The sequence below is a fragment of the Triticum dicoccoides genome, chromosome 6B, assembly GCF_002162155.2.
Source record: "Triticum dicoccoides isolate Atlit2015 ecotype Zavitan chromosome 6B, WEW_v2.0, whole genome shotgun sequence".
Lineage (NCBI taxonomy): Eukaryota > Viridiplantae > Streptophyta > Magnoliopsida > Poales > Poaceae > Triticum > Triticum dicoccoides.
Genome location: NC_041391.1, coordinates 66,493,004 through 66,515,962, shown reverse-complemented (window position 1 = coordinate 66,515,962; position 22,959 = coordinate 66,493,004).

The following is a 22,959-nucleotide window of genomic DNA, read 5'->3' as shown; positions in this document are numbered from 1 at the left end:
TCTACTCTTCAAATGTGCATTGCTTCAAAAGCAAATTCCTCACTAGACTTTTGTTTTCGTAGTTTCATTTTCTTGTTCTTGAGTCATAGGAAACACCATACTATTAAAGGGGGTCAAGGTAATACTAAGGAAACTGATTTCCAAGTGATGCTCATCTTAAAATCCTACACCTATCCAATCCTTCAAGTGAAGCCATTGGAAATATCATATCAGTTCAGTCAATTTCTTCAGTGACAGAGATGAAGATCTTCTGATCTCTGGGGAATTTGTTCCGACTGAGGAGTTAGGAATTTGCCAGTGCGGATTGCCTATACAGTGAGGAACATGATAGCCCTGAGGAATTCGAACCTCAAATCCGACCATTGCTATGCCACGCGCCAGCTGTCCAAAATATCCTACCACCTAACGGTCATATCATTGAAGGGCATTTATGTCTTATCATGTTGGGCTGCTCCCTAGGCTATAAATAGCCGCCCTTACAACCACTAGCTGGTTGGCTGCTCCGAGAGAAACTGACACTTGTCATTTGAGAGCATCCCATCCTCCGAGGACTTTGAGCGAAAATCATCGAGTGAGGAAAACCCAAATCCCAAACCCAAACCTACAAACCCAAAGTGATTGAGCATCACTGAAGAGATTGTTCCTATGTGGAACCGACGCTTGTTACCTTTGAGGACTGTGTATCCTCCAGACGGTTAGGCGTCATGGTCTGAGCATCCAAGAGGAATTGTGGATTGCCGAGTGACCGAGTCTGTGAAGGTTTGGAAGTCACATGTGAAGACTTACCACTACTGTTGGGCGAGGTCTATGTGATCTTAGCTCAAGGATAATACGGTGAGGACTGTGTGTCCGGGACTGTGTGTCCTCGAGTTTAAGTACTCAGCCGCTCCAACCAGACGTACAACTGTCACAACAGTTGGAACTGGTCTACCAAATCATTTTCTTCACCAAGCCTACTGGTTCTATTTCCTCAGTTATGTGTTGATGAACCTGATCATTACTGTCTAAAGACTTTGACTGAAGACTTTCTCTAATTCCTCAATCCTATTTCTTTAGTCGGTTTGTCTTCATCCTGCTTATCCTATGTTTACGCTTCCTGTACTCTGTGCTTTGTATTTCATTTCATCATGATGACTATGCTGTTGCTCTGTTATGCTTATACCTGAGTACTTATTCCGCTGCAAGTAGTTCTTCACTTAGGAATTTCCTCACCCTGAAATTCCTTAGTGAAGAATTCATAAAAATCTCCTATTCAACCCCCCTCCAGTCGACATAATCCACTTTCAGTGTGGATTTCGTATCTATACAACTCTGGAACCTAAGACAAGAACTCTTACTGAAATTCTTCAAGACTCCCTGGTCAAATTCCTCAAACTTGATTCCTTTTAAAAACAAATTCTGAGAACACATTCAGCAGATTTAGCGGATTGAACGAAGATGGGCACGGGAATGGAGGGATTACAGCTATGTAACTCCCAAATACATGAAGAAAATCGTTGTAAATCCTCCATGCCCAAGACCTCCACTGGCACCAGGCCAAGAAGCCGATCCCTCAAGCATCAGAAGAGGTGAGGAATTTCCTAAAGAATGGGCCAAGCGCCAAAGGAAATTGGCTAAAGTAGCAAAGGAGGCAGTGAAGAAATTCAACGAAGATTCTACTACTGCTGCTGCTGCTGAAGCATCTACTAGTCAGCCTAAGAAGGCTATGAAAAAGAAATCTGTAGTGAAATCATCTTCCTCTGCAATGCCCTCACGACCTAGATCCTCAATGCCCTCATGACCTAGCTCCTCAAAACCCTCAGGGCCTACTGCTCAAGAAAAGCCCTCGGCTACACCTTCAAAGTCCTCGGCACCAGTGCATCTTGCCACATGCCAACGGATCACAAGTTCTTCAATTGCTACAGGAGCTTCAGCAAGTTTCTCTGCACAGCTGCAGCTGCTGAAGAAAAAGGTCACTGCTGGAAGTGGCACAAGGCCAAGTCCTCACAAGAAGCAGGTCGCCTTTGAAGTTCCGTCATCTAAAGATGAAGCTGATGATGAAGAACTAGCTCAAATCATCAGAGACCGACAAAGTTGGGCTGCTAGTGCCAAAGGCAGTGTTGTGGCACTCTTGCTAGAACCAAAGAAGATCCTCGACTACATTGATCTTTGGCATAAAGATCCCAACACACCCCTTCCTGATCTGAACCTCACATCAGGCCAAAGTCATGTGTTGACTGCTTTCATTGCTGAAGAAAAATGGAAGTTTGAGAAGGCCAGATTGGTGAAGAAAGCTCAGTACAGAAAGGAGCATTATTTGGGGAAGAATGTGCTGAAAATGACAGCTGAAGAACTTGTGAGTATACAGTCAGAAACAAAATCTCTCAATGATGAATTTGACGCTTACAAAGCTGATTGGCTAGGAGCCAAAGCAAGATTCGTCAAACTGGCTAAAGGCCTCAAGCCCAATATTGCTGTTGAAGCGCAACAAGAAGTTACTCGGGGTGAAATATCTGCTCAACCCACTAAAGAACATGCCAGCACCGCTGATGATACTCGGGCTGCTGAAGAAACTGATAGTGCCAGGGCTGATGATGATATTCCAGCTCCTCGTGAAACTGCCAGGGCAACCACCCATGTTACGCCTGAAGAACAAGCCAGGCCAGAAGCATCTGCTGCTGATGATATAGACCTAGGGTAGGGTCATAGGCCCGACCTATATGCCCTACCCAAGGTCACTACCCTAGAAGCAAAGAAGCTCAAGAGACAACAAGGAGTGCCCAATGAGGGCGTCGAGTGCAATCCACTCGACCAATCAGTCACTCGGGTACCCCTCCTTCCTGATGTCACACGACTAGTCAGTCACTCGACCATACAAGAAACCACTCGACCTACTGAAGACCAGGAGTCGCTTAGAACTGCAACGGTCATGCGTTCACTCCGTAGTCTTTAAGATCATTAAAAGCACTTTATGTCTAGCGTTATCTGTAACGCCCCATCTTTATGTACATACTCTTGGTAACGGGGGATGGCCGGGGTCCTGTTGCACTCTATATAAGCCACCCCCTCCTTTTGGCACAAGGGTTCGCACCCCCCGGTAACACACACTCTCATAATCCAGTCGACTGCCTCAGGGCACCGAGACGTAGGGATTTTACCTCCTCCGAGAGGAGCCTGAACTCGTAAACACTTGCGTATAATCTCATCGTAGCTAGGACCTTGCCTCCTCATTCGTACCCCCTATACTTACCGTCAGACTTAGAACCACGACAATTGACGCCCACCGTGGGGCAAAGCGTCTTAGCGACTTCTGACGAGGTTGCATTTTCTTTGATCTTCATCAACATGGTTTCTGGCGGCGGTTTGGTCGTGGGCCGCGAGTTCCAACTCGGCGCACTCACTTTCATTGCCGACAACTCCGCTTGGCTCCAGGAGGCCCCCCTCGACATCGAGGCTCTTCCGACTCGTGGCTCGTCACACTTCCGCGTGAGTTCCCGTGGCATCCTCCTTTGACAGCCGTCTTCCCTGTACCAGTCGGTCATCGCGCCGTCATCTCACTCTGTCGGACGCCGCCACAAGCGGTCTGGGCGTTCATGGCTCTAGCAGTGGGTGAGACACGCGATGGCTCATCAAGCGTTCACCCCTCAAGTCGCGGCGATCGAGCCTGACGTATTTCCCTGTGGATCGGTCGACCTGTCGACTGATTTTGCAGATACCTTTTCCGAGAGCGGGAGTTTTGACCCCGCGGCGGAGGACCTCATGGTCGACTCCCATCGCGGTACCGCCTGGTTTTCGTCGCAGCGGCGACGACAGCAGAAGTGATGGCCCGTCACTCGACCATGAAGAATATCAGCCCCAACCTCTCAGCTCGCAGTAGAGGAAGGAGCTGCATCGCCGCAACATGGAGGCTCTCTAGATCCCCATCATAGGGGAAACCACCAAGGCCCGGGCCTTGGAGGCAGTGCACCTGGCCACTCTGGCTGAGCGCACTCGTCTGGAGAATCTCCAACATTCTCTCGACGAGCGTGCTCATCAACTGATCCCTGAGTCCAGTCGACGTCCACGACAATTTTTTCCACCGGAAACTCAGGTATTCCATACACCGATTCAGAATCTTGCGGTCGCTGCACGTATTGCTGAGTCCATTCAGCCATCCTGTTCGGAGGCTGGAAGAGGTTTGGAACAAATCAGAATGCTGCTCCGGGCAGCAGGAGACCAGAACTCCGTTGTGTCCCAGTCATGGAACAGAATCCAGAACAGATCAGTCAGAGCAGACACCATTCAGTTGGCACACAGTCCTAGGTCGCCTTTGAGGCATGGAGGTCGTGATCACCGCCAGGATCGGCACCTGGGAAGAGCTCATGGAGAATATGATCGTGAGTATGCCCATGACAACCATCGTCGAGCGCCTTCACCCCTTCCAAGGGACGGGTCATACGCGCCCCGGCGATATGATGACAAGCGTCCGTATGGGAATGACCACAGAGTTCTAGTCGACCCCACAGAGCCTGGCTTTGATGCAAGGTTCATCCTTGTGCAGGGTTTGGTCGACCGGAATAGAGCATACATGGAAGGGCTGGATCAAGACAGACCCAATGGAAGCAGAGTCCATGTTTCTGGGCCAGAGTGTTTTGCAAGAGCCATCAGAGCCACTGAGATTCCCCATAACTTCAGACTGGCAACTGTCGTCAGTAAATTAATAGGAGAGTCGAAGCCTGATACTTGGCTTGAAGAGTACCGAGTGACTGTGCACATTGGTGGCGGCAGCGATGAGGTGGCCATGAAGCACCTTCCTTTAATGCTTGAAGGTTCTGCCAGGGCTTGGCTGAATCAGTTGGCCCCTGGGAGCATTTTGAGTTGGGATGAGTTAGCCCGAGTGTTCACCAGAACATTTGAGGGCACCTGCAAGAGACATGCTGGTCTACCGGAGTTGCAGCATTGTGTGCAGAAACTGAATGAAACCTTGAGAGACTATATCCAGAGATGGATCACTCTGCACCACACAGTGGAGAATGTGTCTGATCACCAAGCAGTCTGTGCCTTCAAGGAAGGCGTTCGCTACAAAGAGCTCAATCTGAAGTTCGGTCGGACTGGAGAGATGTCTTTGACTCGAATGATGGAGATTGCCACCAAGTATGCTAACAGCGAAGAGGAGGACTGACTCCGGAGCGGCAAGCAGAAAACAGTCGCCCAGGACACCGGAGGAGGAAATTCCGGTAGGAAGCAGAAGCGAAAGGTTGAGGCAGCAGGTCCTGCCGAGGCAGCAACGTTGAATCAAGGAAAGTTCAAAGGGAAGCCCAAAGGGCCTTGGATCCCTAATAAGGTGAAGGACCAAGAAGGAAATGATGTGATGGATTTGCCGTGTCATATTCACACAAAGAAGGATGAGGAGGGGAACCTGATTCTCCCCAAGCATACCAATCGACAATGTCGTCTCTTAAGCCAAAACTTCCGAGAGAGTAAACCTAGTGATAAGGACAAAGAGTCTAAGAAGGAAGAAGAAGAGAAGGATGATGATGATGGTTACCCTAATGTCAATGCCACCTTGGTGATTTTTGCCGACATTGAGAGCAAAAGTTGACTGAAGGTCATTAACATAGAGGTGAATATGGTTGCTCCGGCAACACCAAAGTATTTGAAGTGGTCAAAAAACCCATTACATTCAACCAGTCCGACCACCCGGCACGCATAGCTACCCCTAGGCAGCAAGCGCTGGTGGTCGACCCAGTCGTGGGAGGCACCCGACTGACCAAGGTACTGATGGATGGTGGCAGTGGCCTGAATATTCTATATGCTGAGCCCCTCAAAGGAATGGGCATTCCGATGTCCAAACTCAGTGAGAGCAACGTGCGGTTCCATGGAATCATCCCAGGAAAGAAAGCCGAATCACTCGGCCATATCACTCTTGACATGGTTTTCGGCGATAAGAAGAATTTCCGCAAGGAGAAGTTGACATTTAAAGTTGTGGATTTCCAGAGTGCATATCATGCTATTTTGGGTAGACCTGCTTATGCTAGCTTTATGGCTCGACCGTGCTATGTATATCTCAAGATGAAGATGTCTGGACCCAGAGGCGTAATAACGGTCTCCGGTAATCGTAGAGAGCAGAAGATTGTCTTCAAGATGGGGCTAAGATAGCAGACGAGCAGATGGCAGCAATAGAGTTTCAAGAGTACCAGAAGACTGCAGATCTAAGTGATTTGCTGCCTGCTAAGAGGCCTCCCTCGAAGTCCGCATTTCAGTTGGCCGGCGAGACCAAGCCAGTCCACATTCACCCGATCGACCCCAATGCTGCTCCGACCCATCTCGACGACACTCGACAGCAAATAGAAAGAAGCGCTCATCCAGTTCCTCCGTGAGAACTAGGACATCTTTGCATGGAAGCCATCTGACATGCCAGGTGTACCCAGGGAGCTGGCTGAGCACTATTTGCGAGTCAACCCAAAAGTAAAACCCATTAAGGAGCATCTCCGTCGGTCCGCCACGGAGAAGAGAAAAGCCATTGGCGAGGAGGTGGCTCGGCTCTTGGCTACTGAGTTCATTCGTGAGATATACCACTCCGAGTGGCTCGCCAATGTTGTTATGGTTCCCAAGAAAGACAAATCACTCCGAATGTGTATTGACTTCAAGCACATCAAACAGGCCTGCCCGAAAGATCATTTTCCTCTGCCCCGCGTCGACCAGATAGTCGATTCAACTGTCCTTCCTGGATGCTTATTCCGGGTACCATCAGATCCGACTGTATGGACCCGATGATATAAAGACAGCTTTCATCACCCTGTTTGGGTGTTTTTGCTATGTTACTATGCCCTTTGGCCTCAAGAATGCTCTGGCCACATTCATGCGCATGATTCAGAAGTGCCTGCTCACTCAAATCAGTCGGAATGTGGAAGCATACATGGATGACATAGTGGTTAAGTCACGCAAAGGTTCTGACCTGCTAACTGACCTTGCTAAAACCTTTGCCAACCTGAGAAGGTATGATATCTAGCTCAATCCATCAAAATGCACTTTCGGAGTCCCAGGCGGAAAGTTACTTGGTTTTCTCGTTTCCGAACGAGGGATCGATGCAAATCCAGAGAAGATTGGTACAATCCTCCGAATGAAACGCCCAGTACGTGTGCATGACGTTCAAAAGCTTACTAGTTGTTTGGCTGCATTGAGCCGATTCATCTCACGCCTTGGTGAAAAGGCACTACCTCTTTACCGACTGATGAAGAAATCTGACAAGTTTGAGTGGAATGATGAAGCTGAAGCAGCGTTTGAAGAGCTCAAAGCTCTGCTTTCCACCCAGCCGGTGCTTGCTGCTCCAGTTAGCAAGGAGCCTCTACTGCTTTACATCGCAGCCACAGGAAAAGTTGTTAGCACAGTGCTCACAGTTGAGCGGGAAGAATAAGGCAAGGCCTTCAAAGTTTAGCGCCCCGTGTATTACATTTCAGAAGTCTTAACCCCATCCAAGCCGAGATATCCTCACTATCAGAAGCTTGTTTATGGGATTTACCTGACCACGAAGAAGGTTGCACATTATTTCTCTGATTAGTCAATTTCAGTCGTCAGCGACGCTCCATTGTCAGAGATTCTGAATAACAGAGATGCAACTGGTTGAGTGGCAAAGTGGGCGATTGAACTTCTTCCTTTAGATATCAAATTTGAGGCAAAGAAGGCCATTAAGTCTCAAGCAATTGCAGATTTCCTCGCAGAGTGGACAGAACAACAACAACCGATTCAAATTCAGTCGGAGCATTGGACCATGTTCTTTGATGGATCCAAGATGTTAAATGGCTCTGATGCAGGAGTGGTCTTAGTGTCCCCACAAGGAGACAAGCTCGGCTATGTCCTCCAAATTCACTTTTATTCTTCGAACAATGAAGCTGAGTACGAGGCACTATTGTATGGGTTGCGTATGGACATTTCACTCAGCGTCTGGCGCTTGATGGTTTATGGCGACTCAGACTTAGTGGTTAACCAAGTAATGAAGGAATGAGATGTCAGGAGTCCCACAATGACAGGTTATTGCAATGCAGTGAGAAAGCTAGAGACGAAATTTGAGGGGTTAGAGCTCCACCACATACCACGAATCAAGAATCAAGCTACTAATGATCGGGCGAAGATAGGTTCCACTCGGAAGCCTATCCCCAGCAATGTGTTCTTGGAGCATCTCCATACCCTGTCAGTACAAGAAGATCCCTTCAAGTAAGAGCCCCCGCAACTGATAAGTTCAACCAATCCGACTGAGTTTGAGATTCTAGCTATGGTCGACCTAATCATGGAAGTCTTGGTGGTCACGCCCGATTGGACAGTACCGTACATCGCGTACATTCTCAGAAAGGAGCTCCTAGAAGATGAAGACGAGGCTCGCCAGATAGTCTGTCGATTGAAAGCTTTCACCGTGACGAAAGGGCAGCTTTACAGAGAAAGTGTCACAAGAGTGGCTCAATGTTGCATCACGCGGGAAGAAGGCCAAATGATCCTAAACAATATCCACTCGGGGACCTGTGGTCACCATGCGTCCTCTCATACCATCATGGCCAAAGCATACCTAGCGGGATCTATTGGCCTTGAGCAAATGAGATGGCGAAAGATATAGTTGACAAGTGCGCAGGTTGCCAGTTCTGCTCCAACATGTCCCACAAGCCTGCATCTGCCCTAAAGACTATTCCACTCGTCTGGCCGTTTGCAGTCTGGGGATTGGATATGGTTGGGCCTTTCAAGACCGGCGCGAGTGGTTCCACCCATTTATTGTAGCAGTCGACAAGTTCACCAAGTGGATCGAAGCCAAGCCCATCAAAAACCTTGGAGCAGGCACTGCCGTCAGCTTCATAAAGGAGTTGATATTCAGATATGGAGTTCCTCACAGCCTTATTAGAGATAATGACTCCAACTTTGATTCCGATGAGTTCAAAGCATTCTACGCATCCCAAGGCACTCGGGTCAACTATGCGTCTGTCGCACACTCGCAGTCGAATGGACAGGCAGAAAGGGTAAATGGTTTGATCCTTCAAGGGTTAAAGCCTTGACTGATGCACGACCTTAAGCATGCTGCTGGAGCTTGGGTGACTCAATTGCCGTCAGTCCTATGGGGGCTGAGAACAATGACCAACCGGTCGACTGATCGAACCCCTTTCTTCCTAGTGTACAACGCTGAGGCTGTGCTTCTCAGTGACCTGCTACACAATCCTCCCTGAGTGGAATGCTACCTCTTGAGCACTGTGTTGGTTTTCCCTTGAAGAGGAAAGGGTGATGCAGCAAAGTAGTGTAAGTATTTCCCTCCGTTTTTGAGAACCAAGGTATCAATCCAGTAGGAGGCTCCACGCAAGTACCTCGTACCTACACAAACAAAACAAGAACCTCGCAACCAACACAATAAAGGGGTTGTCAATCCCTTCATGGCCACTTGCAAAAGTGAGATCTGATAGAGATAATAAGATAAGATAAATATTTTTTGGTATTTTTATGATATAGATTGGAAAGTAAAGATTGCAAAATAAAGTAGATCAGAAACTTATATGATGGAAGATATACCCGGGGGCCATAGGTTTCACTAGTGGCTTCTCTCAAGATAGCATAAGTATTACGGTGGGTGAACAAATTACTGTCGAGCAATTGATAGAAAAGTGCATAGTTATGAGAATATCTAGGCATGATCATGTATATAGGCATCACGTCCACAACAAGTAGACTGACTCCTGCCTGCATCTACTACTATTACTCCACACATCGACCGCTATCTAGCATGCATCTACAGTATTAAGTACATAAGAACAGAGTGACGCATTAGGCAAGATGACATGATGTAGAGGGATAAACTCAAGCAATATGATATAAAACCCATCTTTTTATCCTCGATGGCAACAATACAATATGTGCCTTGCTGCCCCTGCTGTCACTCGGAAAGGACACCGCAAGATTGAACCCAAAGCTAAGCACTTCTCCCATTGCAAGAAAGAACAATCTAGTAGGCCAAACCAAACTGATAATTCGAAGAGACTTGCAAAGATAACCAATCATACATAAAAGAATTCAGAGGAGATTCAAATATTTCTCATAGATAAACTTGATCATAAACCCACAATTCATCAGATCTCGACAAACACACCGAAAAAAGAGTTACATCGAATAGATCTCCAAGAAGATCGAGGAGAACTTTGTATTGAGATTCGAAGAGAGAGAAGAAGCCATCTAGCTAATAACTATGGACCCAAAGGTCTATGGTAAACTACTCACAACTCATCGGAGAGGCCTTGGTGATGATGTAGAAGCCCTCCGTGATCGGTTCCCCCTCTGGCGGAGCACCGGAAAAGGCTCCAAGATGGGGTCTCATGGGTACAGAAGGTTGCGGCAGTGGAAATAGGTTTTCCAGGTACTCATGGATGTTTTTGGGGGTACGTAGATATATATAGGCGAAGGAGGTCGATCAGGGGAGCCCCAAGGGGCCCACGAGGGTGGGGGGCGCGCCCACCCCCTTAGGGCGTGCCCTCCTGCCTCGTGGGCACCTCAGTTGCTTCTTGACATCCACTCCAAGTCTCCTGGATTGCGTTTGTTCCAAAAAGATCTCTCCTGAAGGTTTCTTTCCGTTTGGAATCCGTTTGATATTCCTTTTCTTCGAGAATAGGCAAAAAAACAGCAATTTGGGTTGGGCCTTCGGTTAATAGGTTAGTCCCAAAAATGATATAAAAGTGTATAGTAAAGCCTATAAACATCCAAAACGGGTAATATAATAGCATGGAACAATAAAAATTTATAGATACGTTGGAGACGTATCAAGCATCCCCAAGTTTAATTCATGCTCGTCCTCGAGTAGGTAAATGATAAAAACAAATTTCTTGATGTGGAATGCTACCTAGCATATTTCTCAATGTAATTTTCTTTATTGTGGCATGAATGTTCAGATCCAAATGATTCAAGATAAAAGTTCATATTGACATGAAAAAAATAACACTTCAAGCATACTAACAAAGCAATCATGTCTTCTCAAAATAACATGGCTAAAGAAAGCTATCCCTACAAAATCATATAGTCTGGCTATGCTCTATCTTCATCACACAAAATATTTAAATCATGCACAACACCGATGACGAGCCAAGCAATTGTTTCATACTTTGATGTTCTCAAACTTTTTCAACTTTCATGCAATACATGAGCGTGGGCCATGGACATAGCACTATATGTGGAATAGAATGGTGGTTGTGGAGAAGACAAAAAGGTGAATATAGTCTCACATCAACTAGGCGTATCAACGGGCTATGGAGATGCCCATTAATAGATATCAATGTGAGTGAGTAGGGATTGCCATGCAACGAATGCACTAGAGCTATAAGTGTATGAAAGCTCAACAAAAGAAACTAAGTGGGTGTGCATCCAACTTGCTTGCTCACGAAGACCTAGGGCATTTTTAGGAAGCCCATCATTGGAATATACAAGCCAAGTTCTATAATGTAAAATTCCCACTAGTATAAGAAAGTGACAACATAGGAGACTCTCTATCATGAAGGTCATGGTGCTACTTCGAAGCACAAGTGTGGAAAAGGATAGTAACATTGTCCCTTCTCTCATTTTCTCTCATTTTTTGGTGGGCTTCTTTGACCTTTTTTTATTTGGGTTTCTTTGGCCTCTTTTATTTTTTATAAAGTCCGGAGTCTCATCCCGACTTGTGGGGGAATCATAGTCTCCATTATCATTTCCTCACTTGGGACAATGCTCTAATAATGAAGATCATCACACTTTTATTTACTTACAACTCAAGAATTACAACTCAATACTTAGAACAAAATATGACTCTATGTGGATGCCTCCGGCGGTGTACCTGGATATGCAATGAATCAAGAGTGACATGTATGAAAGAATTATCAAGGTGGCTTTGCCACAAATACGATGTCAACTACATGATCATGCAAAAGCAATATGACAATGATGGAGTGTGTCATAATAAATGGAACGGTGGAAAGTTGCATGGCAATATATCTCGGAATGGCTATGGAAATGCCATAATAGGTAGGTATGGTGGCTATTTTGAGGAAGGTATATGGTGGGTGTATGGTACTGGTGAAAGTTGTGTGGCACAAGATAGGCTAGCAATGGTGGAAGGGTGAGAGTGTGTATAATCCATGGACTCAACATTAGTCACATATAACTTATATACTTATTGCAAAAATCTACAAGTTATTTAAACAAAGTACTACACGCATGCTCCTAGGGGGATAGATTGGTAGGAAAAGACCATCGCTCCTTCCCGATTGCCACTCATAAGGAAGACAATCAAAAAATAAATCATGCTCCGACTTCATCACATAATGGTTCACCATATGTGCATGCTACGAGAATCACAAACTTCAACACAGGTGTTCCTCAAATTCACAATTACTCCACTAGCATAACTCTAATATTACCATCCTCATATCTCAAAACAATCATCAAGCATCAAACTTCTCATAGTATTCAATGCACTTTCTATGATAGTTTTAATTATACCCAACTTGGTTGCCCATCATATTAGGACCAATTTTATAACCATAGCAAATACCATGCTGTTCTAAAAGACTCTCAAAATAATATAAGTGAAGCATGAGTGATCAATAATTTCTACAAAATAAAACCACCGCCGTGCTCTAAAAAGATATAAGTGAAGCACTAGAGAAAAATTGTCTAGCTCAAAAGATATAAGTGAAGCACATAGAGTATTCTAATAAATTTTGAATCATGTGTGTCTCTCCCAAAAGGTGTGTACAACAAGGATGATTGTGGTAAACTAAAAAGCAAAGACTCATATCATACAAGATGCTCCAAGCAAAACACATATCATGTGGTGAATAAAAATATAGCTCCAAGTAAAGTTACCGATAGACGAAGACGAAAGAGGAGATGCCTTCCGGGGCATCCCCAAGCTTAGGCTTTTGGTTGTCCTTGAATTATCTTGGGGTGCCATGGGAATCCCCAAGCTTAGGCTCTTGCCACTCCTTATTCCATAGTCCATCAAATCTTTACCCAAAACTTGAAAACTTCACAACACAAAACTCAACTGGAAATCTCATAAGCTCCGTTAGTGCAAGAAAGAAAACCACTACTTTAAGGTATTGTAATGAACTCATTCTTTATTTATATTGGTGTTAAACCTACTGTATTCCAACTTCTCTATGGTTCATACCCCCCGATACTAGCCATAGATGCATCAAAATAAGCAAACAACACACGAAAAACAGAATCTGTCAAAAACAGAATAGTCTCTAGCAATCTGTAACTTTCGAATACTTATGGAACTCTAAAGATCCTTACAAAATAGGAAGTCCTAGGCAATTTGTCTATTAATCTACTGCAAAAATAATCAACTAAGAATCACGTTTCTTTGATTTATTAAAATCATTCTCGTGTGCGCAAAAGTTTCTGTTTTCCAGCAAGATCAAATTAACTATCACTGTAGGTTATCCTATAGGTTCTACTTGGCACAAACACTAATTAGAACATAAAACCACATCTAAACAGAATCTAGATGAATTATTTATTACTAAAAAGAAGCAAAAAGCAAAGAACAAAAATAAAATTGGGTTGCCTCCCAACAAGCACTATCGTTTAACGCCCCTAGCTAGCATAAAAGCGAGAATAGCTCTTGGTATTGCCATCTTTGGTATTCAACTCATAAGTGGGTCTCATAATAGATTCATAAGGTAATTTGATTTTATTTCTAGGAAAGTGTTCCATGCATTTCCTTAATGGAAATTGGATCTAATATTCCCTTCCTTCATATCAATAATTGCACCAATCGTTCTAAGGAAAGGTCTACCAAGAATAATAGGACATGAAAGATTGCAATCTATGTAAAGAACGATAAAATCTATGGGCACATAATTCCAATTTGCAACAATAATAACATCATTAATCATTCCCATAGGTTTCTTAATAGTGGAATCCGCAAGGTGCAAGTTTAAAGAGCAATCATCAAAATCACGGAAACCTAGCATATCACATAAAGTTTTTGGAATCGTGTAAACACTAGCACCCAAATCACACAAAGCATAGCATTCATGATCTTTAATTTTAATTTTAATAGTAGGTTCCCACTCATCATAAAGTTTTCTAGGGATAGAAACTTCCAATTCAAGTTTTTCTTCATAAGATTGCATCAAAGCATCAACGATATGTTTGGTAAAAGCTTTATTTTGACTATAAGCATGAGGAGAATTCAACACGGATTGCAACAAGGAAATACAATCTATTAAAGAACAATTATCATAATTAAATTCCTTGAAATCCAAAATAGTAAGTTCATTGCTATGTAAAGTTTTGACCTCTCCAATCCCATCATTACCAAGAATCATATTGCAAAACAAAGATTTAATAGGGGACACATCAATCACTTTTAGATCTTCATCATTATTATCATGGAAACTAGAAGAACACACTTTTACAAAGCAATCTTTCTTAGCAGGCATCCTAGCGGTTCTTTCTTTGCACTCATCAATGGAAATTCTCATGGTTTTGATAGACTCATTGATATCATGCTTAGGTGGAATAGATCTAAGTTTCAAAGAATCAACATCAAGAGAAATTCTATCCATGTTCCTAGCCAAATCATCAACTTTAAGCAATTTTTATTCAAGCAAAGCATTGAAATTCTTTTGAGAGATCATAAATTCTTTAACACTATTATCAAAATTATAGGGCATCTTATTAAAATTTCCATAAGAGTTGTTCTAGGAATTACTATAATTATTAGAGGAATTACTAGGAAATGACCTAGGATTAAAGTTTCCTCTATACACGTTGTTACCAAAATTATTCCTACCAACAAAATTCAAATCCATAGATTCATTATTATTCTCAATCAAAGTAGACAAAGGCATATCATTAGGATCAATAGGAGCACTCTTATTAGCAAACAATTTCATAAGTTCATCCATCTTTCCACTCAAAACATTAATCTCTTCTATCACATGAAATTTTTTACTAGTCATCTTTCGGTGTGGCACTGAGAATAATTAGCCATAATATTATCTAGGAGTTTAGTAGCTTCTCCTAAAGTGATTTCCATAAAAGTGCCTCTCGTGGCCGAATCTAAAAGAATTCTAGAAGCAAAATTCAATCCAGCAGAATTTTTTTGTATGATCATCCATAAATTTAATCCATGAGTAGGGCAATTGTGAATCATTAATTTCATCCTCTCCCAAGATTGTGCAACATGTTCATGATCAAGTTGCTTAAAATTCATAATATTGTTTCTAAGAGAGATGATCTTAGCGGGAGGAAAATACTTAGAGATAAACGCATCTTTGCACTTATTCCATGAATCAATACTATTTTTAGGCAAAGACAAAAACCAAGTTTTAGCACGATCTCTAAGTGAAAACGGAAATAACTTCAATTTAACAATATCATTATCCATGTCTTTCTTCTTTGGCATATCACACAAATCAACAAAGTTCTTTAGATGAGTAGCGGCATCTTCACTAGGAAGGCCAAAGAATTGATCTTTCATAACAAGATTCAACAAAGCAGCATTGATTTCACAAGATTCAGCATCGTTAAGAGGAGCAATCGGAGTGCTAAGGAAATAATTATGGTTGGTATTGGAAAAGTCACACAATTTAGTATTATCTTGAGCCACCGTGACAAGCAATCCAACACACAATCACATAAGAGGCAAGCGAAAAAGAGAGGCGGACGGGAAAGAGAGGGCGAATAAAACGACAAGGGTGAAATGGGGGAGAGGAAAACGAGACGCAAATGGCAAATAATGTAATGCGAGGGAGAAGAGTTTGTGATGGGTACTTGGTATATCTTGACTTCAGCAAAGACCTCTCCGGCAACAGCGCCAGAAATCCTTCTTGCTATCTCTTGAGCACTGCATTGGTTTTCCCTTGAAGAGGAAAGGGTGATGCAGCAAAGTAGCATAAGCATTTCCCTCAGTTTTTGAGAACCAAGGTATCAATCCAGTAGGAGGCTCCACGCAAGTCCCTCGTACCTACACAAACAAAACAAGAACCTCGCAACCAACGCGATAAATGGGTTGTCAATCCCTTCGTGGCCACTTGCGAAATTGAGATCTGATAGAGATAGTAAGATAAGATAAATATTTTTGGTATTTTTATGATATAGATTGGAAAGTAAAGATTGCAAAATAAAGTAGATCGGAAACTTATATGATGGAAGATAGACCCGGGGGCCATAGGCTTCACTAGTGGCTTCTCTCAAGATAGCATAAGTATTACGATGGGTGAACAAATTACTGTCGAGCAATTGATAGAAAAGTGCATAGTTATGAGAATATCTAGGCATGATCATGTATATAGACATCACGTCCGCAACAAGTAGACCGACTCCTGCCTGCATCTACTACTATTACTCCACACATCGACCGCTATCCAGCATGCATCTAGATTATTAAGTTCATAAGAACAGAGTAACACATTAGGCAAGATGACATGATGTAGAGGGATAAAGTCAAGCAATATGATATAAACCCCCACTACTAGGAAAAAGGCTACTAGCAGCGCGGGTAAAATGGCTACTAGCAGCGCGGGTACCCGCGCTACTAGTATCGCGCTACAGCTAATAGTTAGTAGTAGCGCGGGTGAAACCCAGGCTACCTCTAACATTTTAGTCGTACCGCGGATGCAACCCGCGCTACTAGTAATGAAATAGTAGTAGCGCCTCAGGTTTTTTCCCACACTACTACTAAAAAGGTAGTAGTAGCCTGGATGCAAACCCACGCTACTACTAACGAAGTAGTAGTAGCGCGTTTGGTGTTTTCCCATGCTACTACCAACTAATTTGGAATTAAAAAAATAAAACCCACCAATTCCATTCAATGCGTACAATTCCAACTAAAACAAACACATATTTGCAATAAACCAGTAGCATTACACATCATTACTGATCCAAGATTTATAATAAACCAGTGGCATTAGAGCACATCCAGTAAGAGCATACATATTGTCATGGCTTTTCATGCCTTCAATTAAAACACCTACACTTCTTGCCAAGTCACTTACTCCCAGCTACTACAAACACAGTTACAAGCAAACCAAAATGCATAAAAAGACCAAACAATGGCATCCTATCTCTCCAAATGATCCGCTCCCTCTGCATCCTTGCAAGCATCTTCATGATAAGCAAGTCCGCAGGAAAAAAGTCAACTTAGCGTGTACTCCCTCTGTCAACTATCCAGAGTAGATTTTATCCATTGCCCTGGCCATGTTCAAGAAACACTAAATTAAGAATATTTTTCTACTCTAAATACAGGAGGCATCAGACAGAAAACAAAACATGAGCAATATCATATGAGCAGAATAAAAAGGAGTTTGGACCATAGCATGGTTAACAATAAAATATAGTGCTCTAACAAAAGCAAGAGTGCAACACGTTGCCTTGTTCCCCTTTCAAATATCAACACACTAAAAAGGCAATAAGCACAAACATATAATTTTGGACTATAAAAAAATCAGTTGCAAAATGTCAGAAAGATTATATTGTTAAAGTATTCCATTTTCAGATGTTAGAATAGGATATTGCAAAAGCAAAATATATGAAGATCAAATACTGAAGGAGCTACAATGCCTGAATTGGCTTTTATAGTAGGTGAGAAGCACACACTAAAACATTAACAACCAAGCACATCATATCTTTTGAAACTACCAAAATGGCACGACAACAACACTTCCTTTTAAATAGTTTTAGAAGACATGCATTTAATGGTAGCCACAGTAGTATGCATCTAGATGCCCCTTTAACATAACATAATTCTAGATATAGTGCATGCACAAGAAGAGTACGCACCAGTACGACCACTCTGAATGAGCTACTGATGATGAAAAGGAGACCACCAAAAGCTTTAAGAAACATGGTAAAGGCAATGACAGACTTGATCTGTAAACAAACAGAACAAAAGCCATAAAAATAAGAACTAGGTGATGTATCCTTAAAAAGGGAACAATGATGTACAATGAGGCAAGCGACCAGAAAGTATCCATACATTCTAAAAGAGATGCCGTTCACGCCGATACGCTAGACCTGGAAGCTTCTGGACCGGATGGGGTTCGTCACAGGAGCCTGATATGAAACCATGCTCATGTCATCCCCGCGAGTCTCTACATCTATGAATTGCCACGGCGGGTCAATATCTACCCTACACCAGCGAGATCTACCGCGACAGGACAGACCGAGGCGCTGATACGTCTCCAACGTATCTATAATTTTTGATTGCTCCATGCTACTTTATCTACTGTTTTGGACTATATTGGGCTTTATTTTCCACTTTTATATTATTTTTGGGACTAACCTATTAACCGGAGGCCTAGCCTAGAATTGCTGTTTTTGGCCTATTTCAGTATTTCAAAGAAACAGAATATCAAACGGTGTCCAAACGGAATAAAACCTTCAGGAACGTGATTTTCTCACCGAACATGATCCAGGAGACTTGGACCCTACTCCAAGAAGTGCCAGAGGAGATCACGAGGGTGGAGGGCGTGCCCCCCTGGGCGCGCCCCTTGCCTCGTGGGCCCCCTGTTGCTCCACCGACGTACTCCTTCCTCCTATATATACCTACGTACCCCCGTCAGATCAAATATAGAGCCAAAAACCTAATTCCACCACCACAACCTTCTGTATCCGCGAGATCCCATCTTGGGGCCTGTTCCAGAGCTCCGCCGGAGAGGGTATCCACCATGGAGGGCTTCTACATCAACACCATAGCCTCTCCGATGAAGTGTGAGTAGTTTACTTCAGACCTTCGGGTCCATAGCTAGTATCTAGATGGCTTCTTCTCTCTTTTTGGATCTCAATACAATGTTCTCCCCCTCTCTTGTGGAGATCTATTCGATGTAATCTTCTTTTTGAGGTGTGTTTGTTGAGACCGATGAATTGTGGGTTTATGATCCAGCTTATCTATGAATAATATTTGATTCTTCTCTGAATTCTTTTATGTATGATTGAGTTATCTTTGCAAGTCTCTTCGAATTAATCGTTTGGTTTGGCCAACTAGATTGGTAGTTCTTGCAATGGGAGAAGTGTTTAGCTTTGGGTTCAATCTTGCGGCGTCCTTACCCAGTGACAGAAAGGGTTGCAAGGCACGTATTGTATTGTTGCCATTGAGGATAACAAGATGGTTTTTTTATCATATTGCATGAATTTATCCCTCTACATCATGTCATCTTGCTTAATGCGTTACTCTGTTTTTAACTTAATACTCTAGATGCATGCTGGATAGCGGTCGATGAGTGGAGTAATAGCAGTAGATGCAGAATCATTTCGATCTACTTGTCTTGGACGTGATGCCTATACACATGATCATACCTAGATAACCTCATAATTATTCGCTTTTCTATCAATTGCTCAACAGTAATTTGTTCACCCACCGTAGAATACTTATGCTCTTGAGAGAAGCCACTAGTGAAACCTATGGCCCCCGGGTCTATTCTCATCATATCAATCTCCATTACTTTATTACTTGCTTTGTTTTTACTTTGCCTTTTACTTTTCACTTTGCATCTCTATATCAAAAATACCAAAAATATTATTTATCATCTCTATCAGATCTCACCCTCGTAAGTGACCGTGAAGGGATTGACAACCCCTAATCGCGTTGGTTGCGAGTAGCTATCGTTTTGTGTAGGTACGAGGGACTCGTGCGTGATCTCCTACTGGATTGATACCTTGGTTCTCAAAAACTAAGGGAAATACTTACGCTACTTTACTGCATCATCCTTTCCTCTTCGGGGAAATCCAACACAGTGCTCAAGAGGTAGCAAGAAGGATTTCTGGCGCCGTTGCCGGGGAGTTTGCGCAAAAGTCAACCATACCAAGTACCGATCACAATCCCTATCTCTTGCATTACACTATTTGCCTCTTGTTTTCCTCTCCCCCACTTCACCCTTGCCGTTTTATTCGCCCTCTCTTTCCCAATCTCCTCCTCTCTTTCCCTTTCGCCTTTTTCTCGTTTGCCTTTTTGTTTGTCGCTATGTCTGAAACTGGGGAGATTATCGTCGATATGGACAATAATAATAACATAGAAAATCCTGAGGCTTTGGCCGATGAACCCCCTATCTTGCATACTAAAAAGTTTTGAATCGGCAGTGGTAACATTATTGGCAAAGGTGTTATTCAAGATTTCTTTACTTGTACCGGTGCTTTACCTTCCTTGGGTTGTTATATCCTTCATAGAACTAGTAGTCTTGCGGATGCTATCGCTATGCTTGTAGTTGAACTTGAAAGACAATTTATGCATATGCATCCTTGCATACAAAGAATTTTTCTAGAATTTTCTAATATTGAGCATTCTTCTGTTAAGCGCGCTGTTACTATCTTTTTGGCTCATGAGTTTAGATTTATCATTAGAGAAGCCAAAGAAATCTTTGCACACTATAGGGTGGACGCCGGTCGTCCTCCCATAGAAGCGATCCTTTATGATCAAGAGGAATTTAGACGTTTTCAATCTTCCGACTATGTCGCTTTTAATGAAAACCTTAGAAAAAAGGTTCCTACCAAAGTCTTGATTGATTGCATTAACGAACCTAATAATGATTTTGCTCTTCGAAACGATGAGCTAGGATACTCTCTTGAGTATAGGCTCACAAAATTTTGCCAAAAGAATACTTTTAGTGATGAAATAGTTGTGCACTATGAAGGGCCAAAGGAGGAACCTATTCCTCCCTTTATTGATCTTGGGGACCTTTGTCCCACAAAAATTAGCCCTTTTGATTACTTTTACTTGCCTCAAAGAAAGCTTGATGCCGAACGTAGAGAATATGAGATAAGTTTTCAAGATCTATCTTATTATTATGGCACTCATTAGATCTAGCCTTGCTTTTATGCCTAGCTAAGGGCGTTAAACGATAGCGCTTGTTGGGAGGCAACCCAATTTTATTTTGTGTTTTTTGTTTTAGCTTATGTTTAGGAATAAATAATCCATCTACTTTCTGTTTAGATGTGGTTTTATGTTTTAATTAGTGTTTGTGCCAAGTAGAACCTATAGGATAAGCTATGATGATAGTTGATTTGATTCTGCTGAAAAACAGAAACTTTGCGCTCACGAGAAAAAATTCCATAAATCACAGAAACGTTATTTTTCATTGATTCTTTTTGATTATGATCAATAAACAAAATGGTCCAGTACTTCATATTTTGGTAGAATTTTTAGAGTTCCAGAAGTTTGCGTTAGTTACAGATTGCTACAGACTGTTCTGTTTTTGACAGATTCTGTTTTTCGTGTGTTGTTTGCTTATTTCAATGCATCTATGGCTAATAAATTAGTTTATAAACCATAAGGAAGTTGGAATACAGTAGGTGTAACACCAATATAAATAAATAATGAGTTCATTACAGTACCTTAAAGTAGTCTTTTGTTTTCTTTCACTAACGGAGCTCATGAGATTTCTATTGAGTTTTGTGTTGTGAAGTTTTCAAGTTTTGGGTGAATTCTTTTGATGGATTATGGAACAAAGAGTGGCAAGAGCCTAAGCTTGGGGATGCCCATGGAACCCCCAGGATAATCCAAGGACACCAAAAAGTCAAAGCTTGGGGATGCCCCGGAAGGCATCCCCTCTTTCGTCTACTTCCATCGGTAATTTACTTGGAGCTATATTTTTATTCACCACATGGTATGTGTTTTGCTTGGAGCGTCTTGTATTATCTGCATCTTTGCTTGTTAGTTTACCACAATCTTCCTTGCTGTACACACCTTTTGAGAGAGCCATACATGATTTGGAATTTGCTAGAATACTCTATGTGCTTCACTTATATCTTTTGAGCTTGATAGTTTTGCTCATAGTGCTTCACTTATACCTTTTTAAGCGTGATAATTTTTGCTCTATTACTTCACTTAGATCTTTTAGAGCATGGTGGTGGATTTGTTTTAAAGAAACTATTGATCTCTCATGCTTCACTTAGATTATTTTGAGAGTTGTTAATAGCATGGTAATTTGCTTAAAGATAATATACTTGGTATTCAAGATATGTGAAACTTTCTTTTGAGTGCGTTGAATACTAAGATAAGTTTGATGCTTGATAATTTTTTTGATATATGGAGGTGATAATATTAAAGCAATGCTAGTTGGGGTGATTATGAATTTAAAGAATGCTTGTGTTGAAGTTTGTGATTCCTGTAGCATGCACATATGGTGAACCGCTTTGTGATGAAGTCGGAGCACAATTTTATTTATTGATTGTCTTCCTTATGAGTGGCAGTCGGGGACGAGCGATGGTCTTTTCCTACCAATCTATCCCCTAGGAGTATGCGTTTAGTTCTTTGGTTTTTTTTGACTTCTAAATTTTGCAACATGTGCACGAGTTCTTTTGATTAATGTTGAGTCCATGGATTATACGCACACTCACCCTTCCACCATTGCTAGCCTCTCTAATACCGCGCACTTTTCGCCGGTATCATACACCCACCATATACCTTCCTCAAAAGAGCCACCATACCTACCTATCATGGCATTTCCATAGCCATTCCGAGATATATTGCCATGCAACTTTCCACCGTTCCGTTCATATGACACACATTACTATTGTCATATTGCTTTTTGCATGAACATGTAGTTGACATTGTATTTGTGGCAAAGCCACCATTCATAATTCTTTCATACATGTCACTCTTGATTCATTGCATATCCCGGTACACCACCGGAGGCATTCATATAGAGTCATATTTTGTTCTAAGTATCGAGTTGTAATTGTTGAGTTGTAAGAAAAATAAAAGTGTGATGATCCTCATTATTAGAGCATTGTCCCAATGAGGAAAGGATGATGGAGACTATGATTCGCCCATAAGTCAGGATGACACTCCGGACTTTATGAAAAATAAAAGAGGCCAAAGAAGCCCAAATAAAAAAAAGAGGCCAAAGAAGCCCACCAAAATAAAAAAAATTATGAGAGAAAAAGAGAGAAGGGACAATGCTACTATCCCTTTTCCACACTTGTGCTTCAAAATAGCACCATGATCTTCATGATAGAGAGTCTCATATGTTGTCACTTTCATATACTAGTGGGAATTTT